Raw genomic sequence first — 24,261 nt, forward strand, 5'->3', positions numbered from 1 at the left:
GGGATACATTGTATTGTTCTTTATTGTTTTAATAAATCCCAACATATGTGGATGCCAACCGCAGATTGTTTAAGGTTGGGGAAAGAACTGTGGTTGTGGCATTTAAACTATTGAGAGATAACCATTTGTTTAAGGCACATTCTATACCATAACTGTGGTTCCAGCTTCAATGTCCACGTTTGAATAACTATGCAAATTCCCAAATAATATTGACTTGCTCAAGGGCATGGTGAAGAAGATGGTAAACTATATGCCCATCCAAAGCCTATGGCTGACTAAACATAGGACACATTATTGTAGTTGTGCTATTGTATTTCATAGAGATACAAGGCTATGATGTTGATTTGAAAGTAAATATAACTTGTACATATTCTTATTCAGAAATAAAAACATATAGCGTATTCAAAGCCTTACTACTTAAATGTGATCCTGTTATAAAGTGTATTTATATTATCCATGCAGTATTTAATAAAGCTGTTTGTGCAGCCACACACAAACAGAACGGGTTGGAGGATAAAATGGGGGCTAGGATCTTTGTTCAGAGAATTGACAAAATGCCCACCAGCTCATGCGGGACTGCACCGCTGTGGGTAACAAAGGGAGTGAGGACTCAGTGACCCATCTGCTTACATCAATTCCACCGCTACATGTGTATGCTTTGCTTTATAACCACAGACTATTATTGCAAATCCAGAAAGACACACTCATTATAGTCCGAATATGCACCAACACAAACGCCACTATAACATGCATAAAACCATATCTGCATGCAGGTGCAAACACATATGCGCAATCACGTGCAATTATTAGCATATCACATTTGCATGCATCCATTTGACCAGGCAAATATTGTTGATTTGTCCTTATTGTGTAAAAATAATAATCTGATGATTGCTATCGTCTAATTGCCACAGCTGTGTGTCTCTCTCTCTCTCTCTCCTCTCTCTCTCTCTCTCTCTCTCTCTCTCTATCTCTCTCTCTCTCTCTCTCTCTCTCTCTCTCTCTCTCTCTCTCTCTCTCTATCTCTCTCTATCTCTCTCTCTCTCTCTCTCTCTCTCTCTCTCTCTCTCTCTCTCTCTCTCTCTCTCTCCTCTCTGCTAATAGAGCGAGTGGGACCTTACTCATTACTCTGGCAGAGAAAGGCTGCTTATCTACTATCTGGCCCATTTTAAATGCTAGCCTATTTTTAAATGGGTTTCTACACACTGCCTTGTTAGCAGCAAAGAGCGTAATCTCTCACTAGGCTTCACTACACCCATGCCCCTCTCCTGTAGTGTCTGATTTTCTTTTCCTTGTTGTTGCCTCAGATAAGTAATGAATGTGAGACAATGTGTTGCATCTCCTCTACATGTTTATAATGAGTTTGTGCAATACACACATTGTGGTCATGGTTGTGAAATCCTGTTGTATTTGCTGTGCATTTCTTTACTGTAAAATAACGTTAAAGATAATGTATGGTTGGTTAGTAAGTAAAGACAAATAATCTCCCACTATTTGACTTCAAATTGAACTCCTGACTAGAATATTCACTAGACCTGCAGACTGTTGGAAGAACTCTAGGCAGAGGTGTCGAGCATTAACTGGGTAATTTGCCTCAGTTCTGAAGATTGACTCTTTTGTCGCACGTCTTTTCACATTGTCCATCTTCCTCTTCCTCTTTCTCTCCCTTTCCCTATCACTTTTTTCTAATGTCCTCCCTCTCTTTTTCTTCTTCTCAGTCTGTTTCTCTTTGTTTTCTGTGACTAAGGGTAGGATCAGCTCCGTGGCTTCTCTCTTGCCCCTTCACTCTGTCTCCCTCTCTTTTTCTCTCTCATGTGGTGTGCAGTGGGATACTTGGCTGACACCCAATTTGCAGGGAATGTGTTTGTAATTGCTTTTTTGTTGGTGTTAAAAAAACAAACAAACAAAATACCTCAATGAAAATGAATCCATTATATTGCTTTTGATAATCACTGCATTCCTGAAGCTGCATACAGGATATGAATGTAAATGTGTCAAAGATGTCAGACCTGCACGTCTTTGCGTCCAATTGTGTTTGCACAGGTAATACAGAATTGCTGTTCTGTAGAGCCTATACACTGTCAACAGTTATTTTCTGTGTGTCCGTGTACCTCAAGGCACATCTCTGAATGTTGCATGTCTGACAGCTGGTTTCAGGAATCTGCTGTGAAGGACAGTCTCTTTCTTCAGAGGGAACTCATTAGGTGTGCAGGCGTTTGCCCCTTCCTTTTTGTGCTTATTCCGTCAACACCATTTGTGTGTTTCATTTTTCACGCCTGCTCTTTCACTCGACTCCCTCCTCATCAAGCTCCATCCCCTGCCAAACCCAGCCTCTCACTGTTTCCCCCTCCACCCCCCCCTTCCTTTCTTGTTCTTCATCCCCTCGTATTGGCCCATTGCAAATGTAGAGCATTCTGCTGCAAGGGCTGATATTTTAGAAACCAAGTAACACATAGATTTATGTTTTAAGCACCCATGACTGTGACGGACATGTATATAATGCTATCAGACTCTGTCAGACATGCCAGCTCTCTGCTGTTGTTCATTTAAAAAGCTATTTAATGTGTCAGGCCCCTGTGTGTTGGATAGCTAAAGTGACTCTTTTCTGTACCATGACACTCTTTTTGCAGGTGTTGACACTACTGTGAATGAATATGGAACGCATTTTACATTTATATTCACAGTATTAAGCCGGTGCTCTCATCCAGCTCGACTTACAAAAAGCGGGGGGTTGTCAGCGTCTTACCGTATGAACTTCAGAGTCTCTTGGCAAAAGCAGGGATTGAGCCTGTGACATTATGGGTGTTCAATTTCACAATATGTTCTCTGAGAATGTAGTGTATCAGCAATCACAGGATATATAAATTATTTATAAAGTGTTGTGGGGCGCTACTGACGAAGCAATGTGTTCTCGTCATTGTTCGTAAGAGTCTGGAAGTTAAGCTTGCTAACTCTTAACCAATGGGGGGTAGAAGTCTGTCTTTATCTGATAATGAGCCGCATCAGACGTGTCCTCTCTTTTCTCTCTGCGCCCCGGTTGTAGAAATATATTACTCTTTGAGTATACAATCAATCACTGACTCCTGAACCATGCACTCGCATTATACCATCTCCCTTCCATCCTCAGAGACTGTCTTTCACTTTGAAAGGGCTAACATTTCAGCTGCACAATGTAAATGTCTCAACATGTCACTATTCTTTAGCAGATTCAAATGGGAATCGGATATGACTAGAAAAACTAAAGTGCTTGGGAATTGTACAATGTGAGAACATTCCCAGATTTAAAAACCGTAGCTGGTCTGTAAGAAAGCAAACCAATGTCGATGAGTTTTGGTATCTTAGGACAGGAATAATTATATATTATTTTATTTTAATTCATCCCGTCAAGGGCTGTAGTCAGGATGTTAGAAGTGCATTGATCAAGGGTCCATGCCCATCATAAAGACAAAAAGAGAAGGAAGCTCATACATGTTTGGATTCTTCATATTTTATTTATTCAGTCAACAGTTTATTTATAATTTCTCTAATTGCTTTTCAACATTTAGAACTCGACTTTCAGTAATATATATGTCTGCTTGGGAAATCCCAAATCATTATTGAATTTGTCTTAAAAATACAGACCTCGCCTTTTATGTATTCGTCAAATCTAATCATACCTCAATCCAAAACATGACCTTAGTGTAGTCATTAGTAGCTACAGCCCTGATTAAATGTGGTTGGTTGAGAACTTTCTTTGTTTGAAGGCATCTGTATACAAAATTGATATCACAACAGATACAAAAAACACCTGTCTGTAACATAAACCACCATTTTAAATATATATTTGTATTGCTTCTGACTCACACCACACATACATATGTAGATGTTGTCATCGTTACCTGGATAGAACTTCATGAAAGGACCTGCAATTAAACACTTACAAGTTTCAGAGAACACTTCCTAACCCACCTCTGACACTGTAGTGTGCACTTCAGGTTTGAGGGCAACGTGGTGTGTTGTGCTGTGTTGGTGGAGGTCCAAAGCGGCTCTTTAAAATTAAACTGTGGAAAAGCTGCACAGTCAACATTGGCTTAGCTAGTGCCACTGGCAAATCGGGTCGGATGTGCAAAAGTCACCTTGACAGTTTCAACAACAGGGCTGTCATTGGTAGACAGGTATGCCATCCAAATAGATGGTGGGTGTGAAGCGTGTTAAAGGACATCGCACACAGTCCAGAGGAGACACTGCATATGTTGAAACAAAATATATTATTCACTGTGTCTGTATGAGTGCATCTGATGATCATTGTAGCTTTTATTTAGAGCAGTCCGAGGTAGGTTACCTTCGCAAAGAAAAAATTGAACAATATTGGATTTCACAAGCCGCTCTTAAGTAGGGATGGGTATCGTTTGAAATTTATCGATTCCGATTTCGATTCCGGTTCTGCTTATCGATTCCGGTTCTTATCGATTCCCCGTTTCGATTCCAAAATTGTAAAATAAAGAGGTCAAACGTTTAGATAACAAAAATATATTTATTCTTAAAAGCTTTAACTGAAATTGTTACTAAAAAATATACATGCAATACAAATGTATTGCACAATAGCTGTGCTTTATTTTAACTGAGCTATGCCTGTGGCAAGCTATTAACAGGCATTACACTTTGCCTTTTCTTTTTCTTTTTTAGTGTAGTGGAGCCTCACTTCAGAGTGTTTACCGCGACCTATCTTTGGTGTTATGAAGCGACTGAGCTCGTGAAATGTCTACGGGAGGGCGGGGGGGCATCGCTGCGGGGCAACTGTGGACCTCTGTCGCCTGTCAGCGCAATTTATATGATGCCGTTTAAAAAAATGAAGGGCGGTGCCGGCCGTCAGCGTACCGAGCCGGCCGTCAACGGCCCGCTGACGACCGGCCGTTCTGTGATTCTCCAGGTCCGCCCTGTATTCCACCGGGACGGACCCGCTGGAATACAGGGTCTACCGCGTTTAGGAACCGTTAAGCAGAACCGAAATTGTGTATTTTGTATGGGTACCCGGTACCCGGCATTTTCTTATCGGTTCTCATCTGGAACCGAGTTTCGGTTCCCAACCCTACTCTTAAGTCAACTCCCCACCTCTCAACTTGATATGCCCCATTTATCCGCACAATGGAGGATTAGTGATTTACCCATTACTACAATGCAATGCACATGTCGAGCTGACAGATTTAGTGACTCACGCCAACAGGATTTTTCATCATAATATGCACTTGATTCTACCTTGTAAAAGTTTCCTGTCATATTAAGTATGACTGAACAGGCATTACAAACTCTGACAGCATCTGTGATAAATGACCCCTGAGTCACAATCTGAAATGTCACTGTTTACAATTCCTGAGAAGCCATTTTGTTGCATGAATCATAATCTGTATATATGGACTCTCATGCTCTTAGGGTGTAAGACACCACATTAGTTGACTCTTATCGTGCCAAAATGGTTGGATATGCTGACAAAAATATCTGGATTAAGAGGCTGTAAACGTTTTGCAGGATACTGTTTCTTTCCCCAACAATTCAAGTTTGACCACGTCTGCAAAAACAGCTTCACCACAATCACCATAATATTTGACACACAATAAAAACATGATTGTCTTTAAGTGTTCAACAGAATTCCTCAATATAAGTGAACACTAGTTTTAACATTGGGTGATAACCTACTGTTTATGTATCTTTTTTTAAATATCAAATCTAATCTGTAGCTTCAGATGTTGTTCATCATGAGCCAAGAGAGTGAAAATCCACCTTTAACCCACAAATGTTGCCCATCCGCACTCTTTAATAGCATTGAGTTCCCTGAGAGTCCTATTGGACTTCTGTTGGGCAAGGGGGCTATTGATTTCATTAAGAAGACGTGTGGAGCACATTACAGAATGATGACTGCTTCATGGGAGGTCAACAAGAAATCAATATGAAATTATATTACAGCTTCGACTGGCTGGGGTAAGGTCGGCTACAACGCTACAACTGCCAACACACGCTTGGAAAACGAGGGAGGGATTTTTTTCTGCAGGAAATTCTTGTGAGAGTAAAACATAGCGAAGGTAATAAAATAGGTGAGGATTAACTATGGCCTTGTCGGTCAGTATGAGGGTGGCCATGTTAAACTGATCCTTGTGCGAGTCTCCTTCTGTTAACTACTGTGAAAAGCAAGAAGAACAGAAGATTAATAACACAATAGCATGTAAAGGAATAGCTAAACACATTTTACACTAGACGTTGACAAAACTATACCTACATTATGTGGAGATAATATAAAATATACTCATATTAGAGCCTATAAAGTGTTGTTTTGTTTGTTATCAAGTACACTAAATGTATACCACTGACCAAATACGCACTAGCAGGTACCTATTGCAGTTCGGGATATAAATGCAGGATCAAGGTATAAATATTTGTCTAGGTTTAACAGAGAATAATTGGTCTGTGTTCAGTGTGTTGCCTTATCTGTATTATAATCTCCAAGTTTCACATAAACCCTTTTAGGGATAGGTAATGCAAACTAGCATAAGCTTTAAACCAGGGCTATCAATTTCAAGTATTTATGCTTTATCACAGAAACCTGAATGTGTTAAAAATAATAATAAATAGGTTATTTATTTTGCTCCCGCCATGTTTAACATGAATCCTATGGCAGTGAAAAGGCAAAGAAAATGGTGGAACTGGCACAACCTTCGACTTCAAACTACCTTGGTGTAACGGCTAACCTAATCCATGAAAAAAACGTGTTTGTCGATCCAAAAAATAGTCCGATTTAATGCCAATAACACAGAAATGATGTTGTTATAAAGTAAAAAAACCTCAGATTTTGTAGTTTGTGTGTTTTTCCACACAGCATATGAATCCCCCCCAAAATACAAGCAAATACTATGAATTTAAACTTGTGAATAATCATGATTACCCAATTGTTATTGTTATTTAATGTGATTCGATTATTTATTCGATTGACGGCACTACTTAAAACCCTTTTAAAACTAAATTGGAAATCTGTTTGCAGCATGTTAATGTATAATATATCTTTCCCTACCAAAAATCAACAATGCCCTACATGTATAGTACCCCATACAATCCCCCATTAAATACAGCAGTGTTGGAGACAAAGGGAGACAGAAAATATATTCAAATCCTTTCTCCCTCCCCCATACTGGGTACTGCTGTACCATCACATGGATCTCATATTATCATTAATATAATCATCACCCCTACATGTGTGTTAACACTAATACTACTGATAAAAATGTAATGTGAAAAAAAAATCTGTCCTCTTTAAAATATCTTGCTTCAGGTCTTTCGACTCGGTATAGCATGTTCTCATACAAATAGACTTCATATTCAAAGTTCTCTGTGGTGGGGTTTCATCTACAGTTCCCGCGCTGTATCATTAAACACTATGCATCATTTATTGATGCCCTACATTTCATATACTACATTCCAATACACAGATTTTGTTGCACTGCATTTTGCCATACTTTTGGACTGAATAAATAATAAAAGAGTGTTTGGTCTGATCTGAGGATGGAGGAGACACAACAACACAATAACAGGCTGATTATTGTGGTGAGAGCTCAGACGGATGCCAAAGCATGCGGTATTCCAGAGGGACACAGCGCAGCCTGCTGCTTTTGTATGAAGAATCTTTTAGTTTTGTATTTTTTTTCCTTACAATTTGGCTGTTTGAGGATATAAAAACAATAACTGGGATATATTTTCCACATGTTTTAGTCTCTGCAAACCACACAATTTAAAAAATGAATACTGTGACATAAACAGCGGTATGTAGTTGAGAAACAATAAAGTCACTCATCAGGTCATCACTAAACAGATGCATTTATTGAGGTTCTTCAACCCCATACTGGTGAAAACCAGACGGGTTTATGCAAATGAGCATGAAGAGTAAGGGCTAATGAGATTTATCAAAACTGATGCTGTAACCGTGGGAGGCACCGTTTAGTTTGCTTGTGAGGAACCAAATATGTGTCAGGAAAAGCATGCCCGCTGGAGGATGATTTATACCTGCTTATCAAAAATATGATATCTTCTCACTGAGAGCTGCCGTGAAAGACCTTGATGATTAATTACGTAGGGAATTAATTCAGAATTAATTACATTATCTTCTAGAAATGATTTAGGCCCTAGAAAGATAAAGGTTCTCATTCAAAACAAAACATGTTCTACTTCTATGTAGCTATTGATATATTTAAATATCTATTCAAAACAATGTTGTGTATTATAAACAAATCTAAGTCTTATTAGGAAATGACCTTTTTAATTGATTCAGTCAAGCCATACAACTGACACAGTTGTAGTGCTTTCGTTTCACAAAGTCTCTCTTGATGGGAATTCTAGGTAAAGGTAATGACATAGAGCACTTTGGTAGGGGTCGGGGATGGGGGGCTTAAGCCATTTCACCAATGATGCCATGAAGTATTAGTGAAGAAAAAAAAAGAGCAGAGTGAATGACAAGTTAATTGGTGGGATCTGTGGACCTCAGGGTCTGGTCCTGATGTGAAGGCCAGACAGGGCGGGATGGTATGCCAGCTAATCCGCCTTTGTCCTCCCCCGCTGTGGGACCAGCTCCTTAGAGAGGAAGGACCTGCTCAAGTGAGTACCTCAACAACCTGATTGTTCCAGCTTCAGTCCCAGTTTCTCTGAACTGGCCTTTAGCGTGTTTAGTATGTCTACATCAAATACATACTCACTGCAAGCTCTAAAACAATCAGCTTTCATTTTGAATTGCATTTTAATTTGGTACATTCAAAGGTATTCAATTCCAAAACAAACTATGTTGGTATACTGTATAAACAATTAATTAGTTGTTGAAAGACTGTTAACTCTCTTTTTCAAGGCTTCGTATACCTCTGAGATGTACCTTTTAAGATACACTTATCTTACGCACTCGGACTGTCAACTCTAATTGTAGGGATACTGAAATATAAATCATAGATGTCCACTTACCAAAAGTACTAATGTGTCACGTGACGGGTCCAGACAATTTGTTATTTATGGAGAAGGTGACTTCTTTGTTTTCTAGCCAAGTATTAAAAAAAGAGTTACAATGGCTCAATAGTTGGTTCAATAGTGATTTTCTCACTTTATTCATAGTTAAACAAATGTTTCTGTGTCCTTGATAAAATAAATATGATTTAATATAATATACTTTTCTTGATAGTTTGATATGACGATTTCAGTTTGTAAGTGGTCTGCTTCTAACCTCAGAGCAAAATGTTCAAATTTAGCATGTTTCGTGGTTAAGATTGTTTACTCCATTTTGAACAAACCCTTGATCTTTAACACCCTTGATGGGGTCCATTCGTTTGTGTGAATGCTGGATTCCGTGTAATAGTGTTTTGACACTCTCACCCCGGTTGGCTTTGAAGGGGTGGTCTCAGACTGCTGTCGAAAGAACCCCGGAGCATTTCTGGTTTCAACACGTTAGTTCAAAGGTTGTTGAATGAGGTTAAGGGAGTGTTTTTCAGAACCAGCTGGTCACCGCTGTTGGGCTCTTGTTATGTGACCAGTGTAGCATGAATGTAGTGGCAAGCTGTTGAGCTTATTTACCATAAAGATGCATCAACCTTGCCTCTCTTGTAAGCCAACAGTGTGATGTGAAACATGAACAGCTGGAATATTAAAACAATGTATCATCCTCAAATTGGTTTTTATTATATATTATATATTCCAAACCTTTATGTAGGCAACCAGCATTACCTCCTTGCATTGAAGACTGCGCTTACTGGTCTCTCCCCGGTACAATATTACAATATTCCCATATTTCTCATCCAATTCACTCTTAAATAATGTTACCAACCTTTGTAATAAGCTTTTTTCTGAACAATCATTTTCCTCTTTGTCAAACTGATCTGATACCCCAACACTACTACTGCTACTGGGGGTCGCTGTAAGCTGGCAGGTAGAGTGACATGATAGCAATGCGTAATTTGGAACTGTTTCACACATTAATTCTTCATTGAATGGATCAATATGGATAATGAATGAAGTATTGTGTCATACAAACATATTTGTACATCTTTAACTGTATTAATAGTTTGGTTTCTGTGCAACCATTATACTTTTATTTCTTTAATTATGGGTAAGATGTTAGGATAGCCTTCAGTATCCAGAGATCATGTATGGTTTACGCCTTCAATCAAGAAGTTAATACGTTTGGCCAATTTGGGGGTTGAGAACTCTGTGGGAGAGGCTTTATTATCATCCCCACCTGCATGTAGCTCTCACACTGATTAACATCTGGGATATTCGGTGTGTTCCAGCTGCATACTGTAATGGTGTTATGATTTTTATCTACTAGTTTATTTTCCCTGACCCTTTCCATCTACTTTTGCTCCATTAAGTGCATTTTCGAAACCCCTTTTGAATGGATGAATGGACTTAAAATTGTAGCTTTCTGGAGGTTAAACGGGAAGATTGAAATATTCAATTTAGTAGCATCAGAGTTTCTTTCAGCTGAGAAAAAGTTGCACCCTCTATCCTGAACATATCCGGTGTATCGACTGAGTCTATGGATACATTAATATTGACTCTACCTCCTCTATTAAAGGACTTATTTTCATCATGTTCTTTGATATCCTACAACTAAACAGAAATAAAAGAAGGGAAAGAGGACTGCATTCTATGAATATGTGTTAAGCCAATGTATGATCTCTGACATAACAGTTCATGAAGTTTACTTTTTTGCACAGTATCAAAGGAAGGAGGAAACACTTCCATTCGCCGGTTAAAAAGAATCATTGCAAAGAAAATCTGAGTCATTCATCACAATTTAGTTACTTAGCCCGATATTCCACACCTGGGTGCCCAGCTTGCTATTAATGTCAGCTGCTCACCAATACAACTCAGCGTGACACTCCAGAATATCTAGTCTGACACATTGGCTCCTCGCTTTGGAGATTAGAGATTTATATTTTAGTTTGAGGAATTACATTTACAGCATTAATGTTTTATTCCCAATAACTTTTCTCCCCCCCCACCTCTTATTACTCAACATTCATACAATTAAATATAGCTGAAAAAACAAGTGATGTGATCAAGTAGCGCTTTTAAAACTGGCTTAGTGATTTGTGTTTCTATTGAGAGACAAACCAAGAAACACCAGAGAAAGCCAAACAAACAAACACAGTGAGTCTTAAAATACTAAAATAGCTTAATATCACCTTAATAAAATATTATGCAAATAAGTGTTTATAATCTGTAATTTCCCAGTTTTCATTGTAAGCACTGATTGAATGCAAGTCTTTATAATACTAATGTATTCTGTGTGCTTGCAGTTGCAGTTCTCTCTGTAAATACAGTATAAATCATCAGAGACACACATTCACCTAAAGGATTGACCCATATACGTTGAAAATACGCTTTATATTACACTATCTCAGGGGTGGCCAACCCGCGGCTCTCGAGCCGCATGCGGCTCTTTGCCTAGTTTCATGCGGCTCTTCAGTTCATATCGAATTGTATATGTGTGAGTTTGGGGGAGAGACACTGACTCCTGACTAGTGTTGCACGGTGTACCGATACTTGAAAGGTACCGCGATACCCTGCCGTTAAAAACGTTACGATTCCTCCGTTTCATTAGTATCGGTACTTTAAGAATGACGGGGGAAAGTACTCCGGTGAGAAAGCGCCGTTTTAATAAGAGCCGTGTGTGTTCAGCGCTCTGCTTCCACTCCCTGCACTGCAGCCGTGCCTGCAGTCCCGCCCCTCTCAAGCACGCTCTAAGTCCCTCCCCTCTCTCGTGCACGCGCTAGCTGCCAGAGCATGTGAGAAAACGAGAAGCATGGCTGCAAGTGGGAGTGCAGCTGCCGCTGCGCCTCGGCTTGTTGACAACAAAGACGCCAGAAGCGAAATTTGGAAGTATTTGAGCTATATCTCTGACAGTGAGGGCAAGCCTACGGACACCACGAGGCCTGTCTGTAAGAAATGTATTAATTTTATTTAATAGGATATCTTGTCATTTATTTAATTTATTGTTCTCATTGTTTAAAAGTTTGTGTTATGGTTATGGTTCTGGTGTGAAATAAAGCACAATAATTACATTTAAGACTGTTTTTTAAGAAAAGTATCGAAAAATAATCGGAATCGCAATTCTTGACTTGGTATCGAAACCAAAATGTTGGTATCGTGACAACACTAGCTACTCCTGACAGTTAAACCTGATATTTAGTAGGTCTGTTAAGTATTAACGTAATTTGGCCGGTCAAAGTTGTTTGGGCTCGGATAAAATCGCTCCGTTACTTTCGTCCCGTGTTACTTTCGTCCCGGCTCCCGGTGTGTATGTGTGGTGTCAGGTGTCAGTATGAGAGGATGACAGCAAGTCTAATTTTGATGTGGCCCAATCACAATAATACCTGTGATGCAGTGAACCAATCACCTTTGAGGGGGGGAAACCTATCGTTGATTAAACACTATCCAGTGTTTCCCCTACCATTGTTTTGGAGAAAAAAACGGAAACAAGCGGTATCAGTGCCTGTGTGTTTGATGTGGCTCTTTGCAGTAACATAGAACAAATGTGGCTCTTAACCTCTGACTGGTTGGCCACCCCTGCACTATCTTGACTTGAAGTATCTGGAGTTTAAGTTTGTCTATGCAAAATCTTGTCAAAAATTAAGGTAATCAGAATTGTTTCACTCCCTAGAAACCCTTCCTAATAACCTGTCCTTCTAACCACTAGCAGCGACCTAGGGCTGTCCCGAATACCATTTTTCGAGCTCCGGATAGTCGGTAGTAATCAGCAGCGAATATTCGAGATTTTTTTTTTTTTTTAATAAAACATTTTTTTCAAATTTTTTTCATAACACGCTCCGAGACACCTGACAACACGCTGTTAAGCAGAAGCGCAGAAAGAGCATACTGTAGCGACCCTGCATAGGATGTCCAGGGTGTCACTCAGGCATCCCCCGTCTCTCTGCCAATCATAGAGCTGCACAGTAATGCTGGTTGAGGTGCGGGCCTGTGGTTGGGGGAGCGGACGGGGGAGGGCGGGGAGTTGTGACGTAGACACTGCTATAAATATATGTGTAGGGGTAGGAGTTAAGTTAGTGTGAGGTTGAACCCACAAGTGTACATGTACCCGTGATCATCTGTTGTCAAACAAGAAGTATTAAAGCCTAATAACGAGAAGCCTGTTTCCGACTCACCTTGTGAACGCTACAATACTATTACGATTTATATTTATTGTCTCAGTACTCGCATACATTAAAACTAAATGTGTCCTCTGCATTTAACCCAGCCGCAGTGCAGCGCCCGGGGACCAAATCTGGTTCCAAATTCCATCTATAACGTTTTACAACCTGAAGATACAAAACACATATTTCTGTTATAACAACAATACTTGTAATAACATAGCCGTAACAGTAGGCCTAACAGTGTAATACTTGTTACCGATACAGTAAACAGCATTTAAATAAATGAAGAACAAAAAATAAATGAACGAACTGTAGGCCTTAGTTCCAGATGTTCCCACATTGCTCCTATTATTTTCACTATTCGGATAAAATTGAAAAACTAATATAAAAAAACAATTCGGTTGCTTGCAACTATTTTCCAAGCAAAGTAAGAGCACGATTTTACCATGTGTAACGTTACTGTTTAAACGGCGGATAAAGCAGCTTCATCATGGCAACTTGACAACAGCTAAGCTAAGCTAGGCTAGTACTTACAGCATCCGGTGACTTTTCATAGTTGTTGTGCCACCGTGGTAGGCCAGTTTCTTGTCGCATATTTGACACACTGCCTTCTTCTTACCGTCGTCCAATTTAAAATGGTCCCACACAGCTGAAGTCTTCGGCATTTTGTGTTCAGGTGTGTGAAGCGTGCCGTTTGCGTTCGTAACTGTGAGTGAACGCGATGTCAGGAGCACAGGCTGAGATTGTATATTTCCGCATTTTAACAGTGCAATTCAAAAGTATAAATATAGTATAAGAATATGGCAATTCGCCTTTATTGATGGCATACATTTAGGAAAAAAATGTTTTTTTGAAAAAAACGAATATCCGAATAATGAAATTGAAACCCGAATAGTTGGCCAACAAACGAATAGTCGAAAATTCGGGTACAGCCCTACAGCGACCTAAGTGACATGTGTTTTCAATTGCTAATCTTGGCGTGTTTTGAAATCAAATCATACACTTCCTGATAATGCTATTCCTCTACTGCAAACACCGTTGAAGTAACCTCACACACAACAGTAAAATGTAATGTTTTAACCAGACTCAGACATATATTACCATCTATATATGTCTAGAAACCATCTGCCTTCGCTGAGCCTGAGTAGGGATAAATTGAGCAAACACACAGCTTGAGGTCTACCTGCAACTGTACATGTACTGAATGAGCAACATCGAGTGCATCTTCATAGATCTAAGGGATGCCACCGTGCCAGCCTTATATTAATTTCACATTTATATTCATATCACGCCCCTGATGGCATGTCTAAGCAGGATACCACTGTAGGGGGTATGAAGGGGTGGGGCACATGCCTCCAAATCTACATCTCAAAGTGAAAGTGTTAAAGCATCTCAAAGAGCAAGCGGTAAAAGCGTGAACATGCTTACTTGCTAGCGGGAGTAATGGTGGTTCATGCTAATGGTGTTCAATAAGCAGGCTGATAAGTGTTGATTGTTTTGCAGATTTATTCTGTCCTCTATAATGACTTTGCAGTTACAGCGCAATTATGATAATTGGCACAGTCCGTTGTATTTTGACCTCGTAAAGCCTTAAGAGCTAGTTTTGCCATTGTGGGCGAGCTTCAGTGCATGTTCTTATGTGTGTGGGTAACTCAAACCAACATCATGTTAACTAATCATGTGTTGGTGACTAAAAGTGCATCAATAGTTAGCTCTGTAACACTGGCATAAGTTGATGCCTGTGCCATGTCTTTAAGTGTCCTTTCTTTGGTTGGGGGAACTTAGATGATTGATTTCCATATAGACAGGTTCATAAACAATACATTAAATACAATGTAAAGTAACCCCCAAGCACAATTCAAGTAAATCTAAGTAGAAAGTGGACGCTAGGACTAATTTGTAACAGTTCTTACTGCCAAAAATAAAACTACAAGAACAAAGAGCATATTCGTAATTATTAAGTACTAAAAAGAAATAATAATAATTCCTTACATTTATTATAGCGCTTTTTCAATGACTCAAACATGACGCTTTACATATACACACATTACACATATATCATACATGCAATGGTCAGATACTGTGGATAATACCCACAGGAGCAAGTTCAGGTGAAGTGTCTTGCCCAAGGACACACCGGCTTTACAGACGCAGCAGCGGCGGGTTTCACCCCTTGATCTGATGATCATTGCACAGCGCACTGCACCACACCGTCCATCTTCACGCCTCGAGGTTATCGAGGCGCTTTTACAAGTACACATTGGTATTATACATGTACTGTGGACAATACCCACAGGAGCAAATCCGGGTGAAGTGTCTTGCCCAAGGACACAACGGCCTGACGCAGTGGCGGCAGGAGCGGGTTTCGAACTGGAGTTCCCCAGCACCCCCCTTGATCTGATGATCGGATGCACAGACCACTGCGCCACCCGTCCCTATGCATAGAGGTTTTGTTTTGTATCAATACTGTACCAAAATACATGTGCAGATATATTTGAAATAGCCACAGAGCCTTTCTAAAGTTTAAAGTCCATAATCCGCTCAGGTGCTTCTAATTATTTTTGGCTGATTAGACCTCTTCCCAGGACCACATGGGTCTGTTTTTCTCCTCGGTTGCTCTCATTCACAAACACATACAGAACACAGCACAGTCCAAGTAAATCTAAGTAAACCTGTGTGTAGCAGAAGCAGACTGCCTCAGAGACATGAGCGCTGATCAAATTTACTGTATACTCAGCCTTTGTTCTGCCGCCTTATCACGCGTCCTCACACAGTGCATTTCCAGGCCAAGTCTTAATTGAAAAGCTCGAGTGGGCCATTACACTTTGTGTAGGAGGCAGGAAAGAATCATTTTAATGTTCTTGCTCCATTCAAAGTGATGACTCAGACGCCTTTACTAATGGCATTTGTTTGGTATCAAGTGAGAAACAGCATTATTAGTAAATCATACCGACTTATGTGTCTTATGGCGCATTTCCACTACAGCGCGGTTTAAGCGTGCCGTGCCCGGCCCGTTTTTGGTTGCGTTTCCACTAGGCGTAGTTCCGGCTAGCGGGTACTTTTTCACAGTTTTCTGGCTCTCCAAAATCAAGGTTCTTTCCATGCCAACAACCGGGCTGAGTATGCTAAACTAGTGAGAGAATCGCTGGCAACTACAACAAAATGAACATATTTTACCATGATTTAATTGTAATACACGTTTCAAAATTGATGCCAAAGTAACAACATACTGATACCGGTTAGTATTCAACCATGAATTAATGCTTTCTTTGACAAGTCTGCAGACAGACGGCAGGCGAAACACCTTTTTAAAATGCGTGTTTTCTGAACGGAGCTTGGCTAATCTAACGTTATATATGCTCCGACCGTTCACACTCACAACAACGGCCTACAGACATAAATAAACCAGCGACTGTATTCGCCATGACACAGACAGTCTGTGGTTTGTACTTGTTTAACTTTTGTCTAGTTTCTGAACAGATATGAGGAGCTGTGAGCTCTGAGGGCTAACAGCTAACAGCTAATGGCTGATGTTGGTTTTGTGTTTCGCATTGAAGATGACGTCACGGCTCCGCCTACTCTGCGTTGCTATAGATACTACCCCAGTTCCTAAACTGTAATGGAAACACAGCATAAAGTGAGCCTGGCCTAACTAGGCCTAACGAGGCCTAGCCATACCGTACTAAGCCGAGCGAGGCCCTGCAGTGGAAAAGCACCATTAATGATTTGTCTATTGACTCCAAACAATTATTGTATTTTAAAACGAGTCCTTGCGATGGTACTACAGGTCTTGATCTGTTCTAATCTAGTAAATCATTTCTTGGACCAAGTTTTCAGTGATACTAAGATAGTCTTACTATTTCAGCTTACACCATCATACTAATAACGTGTCAAATAATATGCTGCTCAGACCTTTTCAAAGAGCGGATTGTTTGAGGAAAAAACAGTTCGGAGATACACTAGTGGAAGAAAGTGATATCTGTTTGGTAGGGAGACAAACACAATAGTGTGCAAGTGGAAGAGGGCGATATTGCCTTGGTGTTAGACAAGTGTTGACGCGTCATAGAGCTGAGAAGACTCAAAGGGAATGGCGGCGCTCTGCTATTTCCATCCTCTCGTTGAGATAAGATGGACAGGGGAATCTCTACAGCATATCCTCTGGAAAGACCATCTGAAATCTTCCAACACTCAATTCTTCATTCTAACAAAAATAAGTTGGATGGTTTGCAGAAAAAGTCAATAAAAATAAATGGTTCCAAAACATGTCAATAAATCAAATGTTAGCTCCATCTTTCTAGACTTGTATACATGGACAAATAAATCAGCAAGTTGTTCAGAGTTCCCAAAGTGGATACTCACTTTATATTATTTTTTGGAGAGATTAGCTTGTTATTTTCCCACAAAACACTCAGGGAATTGAGTGATCCTATGATTACACTTTTCCTCAGCCACAAAACTTTATACACAATCTTTTATATTGAACCATAAAAGCTTTTCTGTACACAGAGCAGCCTCTGCATAGTGTTTGCTGTTAACCCTAGAGGTAGCCATGCTGCGGGTACGGCTCCTAAAATGGATTAAACAGCAATCGTTGAGGCAGAGGGCTCCGGAGCCTGAGGTTATTCACAAACTAGCCACCTCCCTGAAGCTCAGGTCAGCCAGAATAGCAGGTCTTATCGAGGCCGTTTTCGCTGTGGGCCCTAATGGCAATATGTCATGAGCCTCTCAGAAAGACAGATAGAACATTCATATTATTGAAATATACTTTTCATGTCTTTTTGTGCAAGCAGTACATGTGATTTACGCTAGCAGACTATCTTAAATTAAATCATTGCTGCAATTATCATGGAAATCTGCAGTGTGTGCTGGCTAGTCCAACAATATACCATTGAGATATATCGGCTGTTGTTCAACTTTATTTACAGTGTAATGCAAAATGTGTTTGCTGAGACTGTGATTCACAACCTCCTTCATGCCGTTAATAAACAATAGTATGAATATTATCTATTATTTAGTTTATATAATTTCATGTGTTCATAATTTGTTACTTGTTTTCCTTGGATAACAAAAAAATATTATGTTTGGTAAATATAGTAAATCTCCAATGTTAGGAAGAACTTTAATTAAGTTACTAAGTAAGATATCCATTTCTAAGGTCAAACATTTTAGGATTCCTTTGTCAAAATGCATTTTTGTGACAAATTCATCCATATGAATACATGCTGTTTTTAACAACTATACATGCATCAGTTTTTCGACGAGGCTGAATTAAATGAATGCATTAATTCATTATATTTTGTGAAAGAAGCCTTTCAAAAGCCTATCAAGGACACCTGGGCTGAATGATTCGCTGCTGCGGTATAAAACTATAAAAAAAAGCACAGTATTGATCTGTAGTATTATTACTAGCACATTTTATTTTTCTTTACCAAACCATTTTCTTTGAAGCGTTAATTCCCGCGTCACTTAGTAACACAACAGATGGTGTGCACTGACACACAGATGTCATGCACACGGGAGGATTCAATGCATGTGTGATAGACTGCATAATTGTGCCTCTGTGAAATCTCTGGCAATGTTTGCCTCTGTGTGTGTGCATATGGGTGACTGCATAAATGTAGTGTGGATGTACTGTAGTAGTTGCATGCATGATTCCATGTAAGAAGGTCAGCTGCGGGGCAAGCATGTGATTGAAGAAGTGTGGTACTACATCTGTGTGCATGTGCATTCAAAGTTCAACACAAATGCTGCAGTAAACTTCCACTTGACCTTTTCTGGCTACCTGTTTGTTTTTGCTTTATATGAACCTGCCAACAGGATGGAAAACAGGGGAGATTTTCAGTCACGTATGAATGCTGTGTTTTGATTAATAAAAAAGTAAATATACAAAGAGAGAAAAGCGCCTTAAAATCTTCTAAACAAGCCAGGCTCACCTCCCCGCACACAACCCAAACTTAAGCTGGGCCTGGAAAATCTCTGCATTCCTAAAACTTGCAAAATGTACATAGTGTGACCAATGTTAATAGCGATAAAGGTGTAAACAGCCATGCATGCTCTAAAATACGGTCTCTTCGTGTTATTTGGTAGCGTGTTGGCCTATCATGTGTATCATTTTTTTTACAAATAATGTTGTTTGTTTATGCTCTCTAGAACACCCCTTAAACCTGATGCTGTATCAGCAGGCTCACTTGACTGTGTTTTAATAGCATTACATTCAATGTATGATAAGGACCAGGTGTAAGATCAAAGGTAATTGTTTAATGCAATGTACAGGAACATCATCTACAATTAAGTACAGTAGCATGTTTGTTGGTATCCCATTGCAGACATGCAGAATATGTTGTTATTTCAAAGAGAACATATCTTGTTTAATTTGATTTAATGTATGAATATATGTTTCTGACACCTTTCTCCTCATGCACCTGAGTCCATTGGTCCATTCAGTTACCTTCTAGACAAGGTCTTTCCAGGTTTTCTTATCCTCACTGCTTTAAGGATAAGCAGTATATTTGGGGATTTTAAATATGCAAATCCAGCTTTCACTTCCCCCCTCCGTTTATTTTTCTTTCACACATATCACCTACATATTTTCCCCCAAAAATGGCTGGGAGCTTCATCCAGATATATGACTGCTTTGAAATTCATTATGGCAACAATGCCATTTTATTTCCACTATAAATATCCAAGTGCAGATTTTTCCATTTCCATTCACAGGATTTCATACCTCAAGTATACAGATTTATAAGTTCTTCCATGAGCTCAGAGTGTGGACATCACCTATGCTATCTAAACACCCAGGGAACCCGACATAATCAATAAAGCACATACTCAATCATAGGGGAACCATTTTGAGGTCTACTAACAATGCCTCAATGTAAAGGAGTGTGATGCATACCTGCATCATTGTGTTTATAAGGCAAAGTGAAACACAATCTCCAGGAAAGTTGAAGAGGAGTAAGGGGTCAAGGAGGGCCTGAAGAGACAACAGGACACAATGTAGGGTAAAAAAAGAGGAGAAAATAAGGAAGGTGGGCTGGGAAAGGGGGTTAAGGAGAATGACTATCAGTGACCCTATCCCAAGACACTTCCACTTCTATATCTGAGGGTCGTCTCTGGAGAGGTGAGGTGCCGAGACACTGCATTCCCAGGCAACGAGGAAGATTAACATTCCTAGGATGCTACAGTATGGAGTGTTATGAGAGCGGTGGTCCCAGGGGAGTTCACTTACTAACTGGATGTACTGGAGAGGAGGGTAGAACATCTGATTTACTCATCGTTTAACGTATGAAATACAGTATTATAGTGATGTGAAAAGAAGTATGATCAGCTTAAAAATAGGGAGTTTCTCACATTTAAATAAATGTGGTCAGCTTTGTTGTCATTTACTAATTAATAATTTGAAATTATAGGTACCCAAAAATCCCGGTTTTTATTTTTTGTTTTCCAGCATTCCTCAGCTGGCCCAATAAAAAAACTGAAGCAGTTGAAAGTGAGCAAGTGGATGAACACTTTGAGAGGAGTACTTGGTTAAGCCTGTCACAATGAAATATGGGTGTTTAAAGGAAAGTGTTGTGACATACAGTACCGCACAGAGAAAGCCACAGTGAGAATGAGTGTGCGTGTGTGTGTGTGTCTAATGACATAGGACGGCCACTGTCTGTCTGTTTTCCCTCCCACTATTTCCTATGAACTCGTCTGTGCTCGCATGACAAAAGGCCCCTTCAGTGGCTGTCTTCTGGCCAGCAAAGCAGCAGAAACTTTGTCTACAAAGAATTTGTGGCAAAGAAAGACCACAGACCATGTTGATGCCTGTGTACAAACATATTTATATGTGATACATGTACATATATTGTTCTTCTATATCAAAAATGGCCATACGCACAGGAGCAAAGGTGTCTGCTTCTACTGTGAATGTGTGTGGTCTCTCGAATATATTTTGGCAAAGTAAGGACATTTCAATAGGTCTGCACTTCTTCAAAATAAAGGTTGAGGGTTAGGATTTGTTTAGGGTCAAGTTTGCATTTATGTTTAAGTTAGGGTAAAGTTGAAATTAGGCATGAATTTGTTATGGTTAACGGTTGACGTAGGAGCTTGGGAATGTACAGTGTAATGTGATTGAGGGTTCTCACAAGTACATGAGTGTCTTTGTGAGAACATATCTTACCCAAGTTTCTCTGCCTAAAGAGGTTTGCACGTTTTCCCACTACAATTACTTTCTCTGTCTCTGTACTTCATTTATTTATGTCTATATGACATAGATGTGTGTGTGTGTGTGTGTGTGTGTGTGTGTGGTGTGTGTGTGTGTGTGTGTGTGTGTGTAAGTGTGTGTGTGTGTGTGTGTGTGTGTGTGTGGGTGTGTGTGTGTGTGTGTGTGTGTGTGTTGTGTGTGTGTGTGTGTGTGTGTGTGTGTGTGTGTGTGTGTGTGTGTGTGTGTGTGTGTGATGTGTGTTGTGTGTGTGTGTGTGTGTGTGTGTGTGTGTGTGGTGGTGTGTGTGTGTGTGTGTGTGTGTGTGTGTGTGTGTGTGTGTGTGTGTGTGTGTGTGTGTGGTGTGTGTGTGTGTGTGTGTAGATGACACAGATTGTCAGACTGTAAAGCACTGAGGAGTCAGGGGAGGCGTGGGTCTGTTCTCAGATGCTCCCCTCTACGACCTCGGACAATCATAAATCTCCTAATTCCCTCATTCCAGTGTCAAACGGAACGGCGCTCTCATGTGCTGGAAATTCCCTTGTTCCAGACTGCTAAAACTCATTTTTACAGTAGCTCCACAACCACATCTTTACTTACAGTACATTGAGAATACGTCATGTAAAATGAACATGAAATGCATTTTTCTGACCTACCAAACACTCAATCTGCCGAATAACACGTGTCAACATTCACACACGCTTTCATATAGAAGAGGCTAACATGTGGTGACAGCTTGCTCATTAGGAGCTTTTCAATGTTCTGCTCCAAAAATGTTGGGCACTCCACCAGTGTTGTAGTCAATTTACCAATTCTCAAGTCCGAGTCTCTCTCGAGTTCCCACTCTTCAAGCCCGAGTCCAAGTCAGAGATACCCAAGAAGAGTCCGAGTCGAGTCATTATTGCCTGTGTTCAAGTCCGAGATGTCTCTGCACATCTTTAGACTGAGAATAGCGGGGCACGCGTTACAGGAACTCGCCTCGCCGCTGCAAATGCCTGGGGCAGAGTACATCCAGGCTCAAGACAAAACTTGCTTGAGTCTGAGTCCAAGTCATTCTCAGATAGATCATCAGTGTGCGAGTCCGAGTATAGGAGTAGGAGTTCGAGTCCTCGTGCGCGAGAATTCACAAGTCCGAGTTCGAGTCAGAGGCCATCACTGCACTAGTCCGAGTCGAGTCACCAGTCCCGAAAATCAGCACTCAAGTCCGATTCCAGGACTCGAGTATTCCAGGTCTGTACTCTACAGAGTAGCCAGGGATCAAACCTATCTGACTAAACGGCTGCTCTACCTCTACAGCAATTTATCTCCCTTTTTAATATGATGCCAGCTGTCCTACGGGAGATAGACCCAAACAAAAAGGGTGTATACTTCAACACAAGTCTACAGAAAAGCAGAACCATAGTGCAACATATTTAAAGAGTATTTTTCTAAATGTATGTCAGGTCATCATCGCTCATTTCAAGGCAGCGTTGTGGTCCAACCGTACAGCTACCTGATATTGGGTGAACAAAATTGAGTGAGTGTTTTGCGACAGATGGGGAAGTTATTTGCCGATCATAGTATACTGTAAGCCCCTTGAAATAACAGAACCTGGGGAAATACTAATTTAGACCATAGATCTTAATAATGACCCAAACACCCTCCATTATGATCTTTGTTTGTTTCGAATGCTACTCATTGGCCTTTTAATGAGGCTTAAAACTCAGAGGCCTGGAGGCATCCATGTCCTGTAATAATCTGTCTACAGCCCCAGATTGTTTATACTAGCGGGCTTACTAAGCTCCTCCTCTTAGGACACATAAAGTCAGTGAAGTCCAGCTATAGCAGAACACCATGTCTATTGTCCCGAAAACTGTGTGCATTTGTCTGTATTTGTGCATATGGCTGTGTACGGAAAAGAAAAACCCATTCGTGCATGAGTGACAGGCTTTTAACTTGGGAATTTGTGAAAGTTCTTCCACAAAATTGTGCTTTCTTAGGCAAAGCAATCTTTAAATGGCAATTAAATGCTTTGAAAGCCCTGAAACTGCTGAAAGGTGAGGATCAGTTTAAAAAAGAAAGAATTCAGCAACAAAGAGTCAGGAAATGAGGAGAAGAAAACGAGAGAAGGGCCACTTGATTAGGAATGACATCCTAGTGATCATGTTTCAACAAGATTTGCTGCTTTAATATAAACTCAATTAATTTCAGTGTAAGGGTAATGACACTTTGTAACATGTGGATTTTACAGGGCAGCTTCAAAACTCATATACCTGTTAACAGTGATCACCATCACCGCTCCATATCTGCTTTATTTGGTCTGGGATTTGATCAGAAGTACTCTATCCAGTGGCCCTGTGAGACCCTGACAGCCAGGGAACCGACTTCTTCTCATGCTTCTGCTGCATTTATTAGCCGATTCATGGGGACTCGTGTGGAGATTTACTGCTCACTTCATCTTGAAAGCTTTTTTATTGTTGTAATGTTAACCCCCAAAGAACACACTAAGTCCCGATGTGAGCGTATATCACATACAGGAGCCTCGTCTGTGAATTCAGTCCCTATGTTTTTTTAATATGCACACACATATATGAGAGATAGATGGCACACACACACACACACACACACACACACACACACACACACACACACACACACACACACACACACACACACACACACACACACACACACACGCCTACACGTCCCAGCTGCCCTTGAGGTAAGATACAGCAGCTTCCTCAGGTCTGCAGGATTAAAGTGAAGGCTTAACAATCATGTTACTTTGTAGTTGGAGGATTAACCCTCTTTCTTCTTCCATTAATGGCATACTCACTTTCAATAACACCAATACATACTAAGTGAGAGTAAATTACATATGCACTCGCATAATCACAATTACATACCAACACAGGGTCATTGGAAATGAAACACCTATGCACACTT

The sequence above is a fragment of the Gymnodraco acuticeps genome, unplaced genomic scaffold (genome assembly GCF_902827175.1).
Source record: "Gymnodraco acuticeps unplaced genomic scaffold, fGymAcu1.1, whole genome shotgun sequence".
NCBI classification, from domain to species: domain Eukaryota; kingdom Metazoa; phylum Chordata; class Actinopteri; order Perciformes; family Bathydraconidae; genus Gymnodraco; species Gymnodraco acuticeps.